Source organism: Hylobates moloch, unplaced genomic scaffold, assembly GCF_009828535.3.
Source record: "Hylobates moloch isolate HMO894 unplaced genomic scaffold, HMol_V3 SCAFFOLD_3, whole genome shotgun sequence".
NCBI classification, from domain to species: domain Eukaryota; kingdom Metazoa; phylum Chordata; class Mammalia; order Primates; family Hylobatidae; genus Hylobates; species Hylobates moloch.
Genome location: NW_026652278.1, coordinates 83577817 through 83582835, shown reverse-complemented (window position 1 = coordinate 83582835; position 5019 = coordinate 83577817). Strand labels below are relative to the sequence as shown.

General features: G+C 41.2%; 1 pseudogene; it reads right to left on the bottom strand.

Annotated features, from left to right (window-relative positions):
* Positions 1-1272: 1272 nt before the first annotated feature.
* LOC116480823 (mitogen-activated protein kinase 6-like) lies at positions 1273-2754 on the bottom strand (annotated as a pseudogene).
* Between the last annotated feature and the right edge of the window lie 2265 nt (positions 2755-5019).

Below are 5019 nucleotides of genomic sequence, written 5' to 3'. Positions count from 1 at the left end.
CATCTGCATTCATATTTGTAGATTCACTGGAATTTGGGGTTTAAGAATGAAGCTAAATCTGGCAGACCAGGACTGAGTGACCTGTTCAATATTGTAATTACCTGCAAGTTTATCATATGATGGAAAAATGCTCCTGAGATAATCTTTTTTTTTTCATTTAACCTAATTTTATTCATGCTTGCCTTGGGATGGGAATAGATCACTCAGTAAAAACATACAGTAAAAACAAAATGTCTTATCATGTGCAACTTTTAAACTACAATAATGATGTACCTTAATTACTTCCATGTACACAAGTCTAACTTTTTTTTAAATAAACACAATTAAGGCTTCTAGGAGCATTTTATAATAAAGTAACTCCTAATTAATTTTTCTTTGTAGATAGATCAAGCACCTCCAAAATACAAATTCCTATACGCAGTGAGCATGTTACTTAAAATGAACACTTGAGTAAAGTAAGTATGTGGACAGTCTTAGGATAAGCTGACATTATAGATTCAGCTAGGAAGGCAACAAACCATAGTGCCAAATGGAAAAAGTGTATTTGCAAATACATTTAAAAAACTAAGTTAATTTTAATAATTAAATACAGAAAATATACTAAAATAAGATGTGATGTATTAACACTTCACTATAAAGAATGCATACCAGAACATTTATAAACAGTGAATGAGTCTTATTAAGAATAGTTTACTACAATAAACGCTGGCTAAATAGAAGTGCATATTGTGAAGCACTATGGTGGCATATGTTTTGCCACATACTCTTGTTACCTTGAGGTAGATAACACATGTGTGCCAAATTCGGCATTCATTTTCAGTTGCTGCTGGTCTCATGTGTTTTGAGAAATGTGTACAGTATGAAAAACTTGGAAATACTCATGAATGAAAAATGTATTGGAAAAAAATAGCTATTTTCATGCAATTATGTACAGTCTCACTGTGTAAATTTCAAGGCAACGTTTGTTTCCTGTAAAACAGATCACTGTTCTATGAGAGAATGTTCTTTACTTGTCTTAGTGCATTTCTTTTCTCCTCCTGCGTTGCATTATTTTGCTCTAGTCTTTATTTTTGTGTGCAAATGGCATGCCAGTTAAAATAAAAACTATCTCACACGTAGAAAAAGAGAGTCTGGATTTTAAAAACCAAGAACTAATAAAATCCTTACTAAATGACACCATCTGATTCAAGTAAAAAATGATTTAAACACTGTAATAAAAAAAGACAAAACACATTTCATGAAGAATACAAAGATAAATGTCTGCTGAGCGTTTTAGTTCAGATGTTTCAGAATGCTACTGTATGTTTGATGAGGAATTTGAGGGGAAGATTTCATAGCAGAAGGTGTTAATGTGGCCTGCACTGACTTAAGTGGTGATCCAACTGGACTGTGAAACTGGGGGATGCCTGTGGACTAGAGCTGCTCATTGTCAGACCTCTGAGCCCAAGCTAAGTCCTCATATCCCCTGTGATCTGCACGTATATATCCAGATGGCCTGAAGTAACTGAAGGATCACAAAAGAGGTGGAAATGGCCTGTTCTTGCCTCAACTGATGACATTACCTTGTGAAATTCCTTCTCCTGGCTCATCCTGGCTCAAAAGCTCCCACACTGAGCACCTTGTGACCCCCACCCCTGCCAGCCAGAGAACAACCCCCTTTGACTGTAATTTTCCTTTATCTACCCAAATCCTATAAAACGGACCCACCCCTATCTCCCTTCACTGACTCTCTTTTCGGACTCAGCCTGCCTGCACCCAGGTGAAATAAACAGCCTTGTTGCTCACACAAAGCCTGTTTGGTGGTCTCTTCACACGGATGTGACTGAAACTTGTTAAAGAGGAACTCCCCACTGTTGTTCAGAAACCCTTCCTCATTTCCTCTCTCCCCAATGTCTCCATCCTCTGCTGGCTCAGTTTCTAGCATTTCGGTATCTTCTTTCCTGCTAAAGAACTTGTACAAGTAACGAGTGTAAGTGTTTTCTTTCTCAACTTGTTCATCCTTCCTTACCTCACAAAACTGATTGATGAGAAAACAGTCCTCCCCACCACTCACAAATGGGCTGTCCCAAGAAGATTGGTACAAGGCTTCTAACTGAGCCAAATTTGCCATTCCTTTTTCCTGTTTTTCTTGGCTTACTGACTTTGATATCAAACTTTTCAATTCTAGTTGGGACACTGAGCTATTCAAGTTATTTAATTTATCAACAACATCAGTAGGCTCATGTTGGGAACTAAGTTGAATAGTTCCTGCAATAAAGGAATCAAAATCAAATCCCTGATTCTTTTCCCTTTCTTTTTCAGCCAGTTGCTATGATGCTTCCTCTAGTGCTATCTGGGCTTTAACCAATCCATTCCTTTCACATTTTGATTTGCCTTATCAGATTTTTCTTTGCTTGTTCTTTCCAGTTGGAAAGATCTATAATAAGCTTGGGTTCATAGTAATGGTTCACTCTCTCTCCAAACTAAGTTATCTAAATATGATGATGACCTTGTTTTGTAGTTACAAGTATGGCTACACTCCAGATCACAATATTTGTTTTCATGATGATCTGGGTACTGCCAGCAAGGTATCAAAAGCAGGTAACTGGTATCAAAAGCAGGATCCTCCAGATATTTTTCCTGATCTCCATCCAAATATTTTCAGGGGTCAACTTGTACTTCTTCTTCATCAGTGGCATCAGACAGAGCTCTTGGATCAAGCTGAACTTCATCAATATCAAAGTTGTTATGTATAGGCCAATCATTGCCAATCATATTTCCTTTTCCTTTCGAATTGTTGAACTTGTGTAAACAAGGAAGAAAACTGGCATCCAAAGGAAAGATCTTTCAAAAAGAGAGAAGAAAAATAATTATGCTTCCACAGCAATATGGTTTCTTGATGTTCACTGCATATGCCAAACAGGCCTGTTGAGTTCCCCTTAGATTTAAAGCTCAAAAAGCTCTACTCATATTGAGAATTAAAAAGATTGCAGTACTCATAGTTCAAGAAAGGGGCAGCAACTCTGCAGACATTTAAGAAAACACTCAAGAAACTCAAACGGAATGAAATGATATACTATGCACTCAGATTACTGTGCTAAATGATTTAACATTTAACAAAAATGTGACTAAATATGCACACAACAGGCTTCTATGAACATTCTCCTCACAGTGCATATACACTCAGTGTTGGACTGGTCCTAAGCAGCATCATTCTAAGGTGCTGTTAAGCACTATTTCTGTTTTGCTTCTTTTCTTCCTTTGTTGCTATATATTTCAACAGGAAGCCCTGGCGGCTGTTGCTTAACAGCAGGTGTCTTTTGTTAGTGATCAGGTGGCTCCAGCTCACCACAATCACAGTCAAAGCTACCGTCCATCTTACTCTGATACAATGGGACTTCTCCAACTCATTGAGAGAGTGCAGGGCCTGCAGACAGCCTCCAGCTCAGGTCTCCGGCTGTGCTGGCCGCAGTGGCGTCTCTGAGGCTCTTGCTTTGCCGTAGTAGCCGCCATGTAACCATGATCTGCGAGAGAGCACTTCTGAGATAATCTTAAGTGAAAAGGGACTCTGCAAATTGTGAAGACAGTATAACCACAACTTTGGTAAAAGTTTGAATACCATGTCAGGGAAGAAAAATTGTAAGGAAAATACTAAATGATAAACTCAACTAAGGTGGTTGAGTTTAAACAGGAAAATATGAATATTCTTTCCTTTTACAATTTTTTGTGCTTTTTATTGTTTTTATAATGAGCATGTATTGACATTGCAATTGAAAAGAAAATCTGGACTCTAAACAACACTTAATTAATGGGCCAGGTGCAGTGGCTCACACCTGTAATCCCAGCACTTTGGGAGGTGCATCGCTTGAGCTCAGGAGTTTGAGACCAGCCTGGGCAACATGGTGAAACCGTGTCTCTACAAAGCATACAGAAATTAGCCGGGCGTGGTGGTGGCCTGTCATCCCAGTTACTTGGGAGGCTGAGGTGAGAGCATCACTTGAGCCCAGGAGGTGGAAGTTGCAGTGAGCCGTGATCATGCCACTGCACTCCAGCCTGGGTGACAGAGCGAGACCCTGTCTCAACAACAACAAAAAGACACTCAGTTAAGAGACCTTACCTTCTGTCTGATTTGTTAACCATGTCAGTGTTCTTTCTTTTGTTTTATTCTTTGGTCTCTCGGTCTTCTCTGCCTATTAGAGCTGAGGGTTCTCTCTGCACCTGCCACAAGTCATCTGTACTCTGAAACCACCGTGAAGGCAGGGACTGCTTACATCTCTCTACAGCAAGATCAGGTTAGTTCTCCAAGGGTAGTGAGGAAACAATTCTCTTGGCCTCAAATAAATATTAAGGCCCAGCTCTGCATAAGGTGAGGCCTCCTAATGGGTGGTAACTGTGCCCCACAGAGGCAGGGGGCCTGGGGCACACCTTCAGGGGCCATAAGACATCCTTGACTCTTCTTCCCTTACTACCCAAAGCCAAGCTGTCCCAGCCCCACTGACCTTGCCTCTGTAATGCTCTGCACGGGTCCCTCCTCCCCAGGCCTCACTGGTGAAACCTCCATTCACTGGGGTGCTTGTGGGAGCTCACCAGTTCTCCACCAGCCTCCAGAATGACCTTTCTTTTCCTTCCTTCCTCCTTTCCTTTCCTTTTTTCTTTTCTCCTTTCTCTTTTTCCTCCCTCCTTCCCTCCCGCCCTCCCTTCCTCCGTCCCTCTCCCCCTTTCTTCCTCCCTCTCTCCCCTCCCTCTCTCCCTTTCTCCCTTTCTCTCTTTCTCTCTCCCTTTTTCTCTCTTTCCTTCCTAGGCTGCAATGCAGTGGCGAGATCTCGGTTCACTGCGACCTCCGCCTCGCGGATTTAAGCAATTCTCCTGCCAGCCTCCAGAGTAGCTGGGATTACAGGCGCTCACCACCATGCGTGGCTATTTTTTTTTTTTTTATTATTTTTTTTTGAGGCAGAGTCTCGCTCTGTCGTCCTGGCTGGAGTGCAGCGTCATGATCTCAGCTCACTGCAACCTCCGCCTTCCAGGTTCAAGCAATTCTCC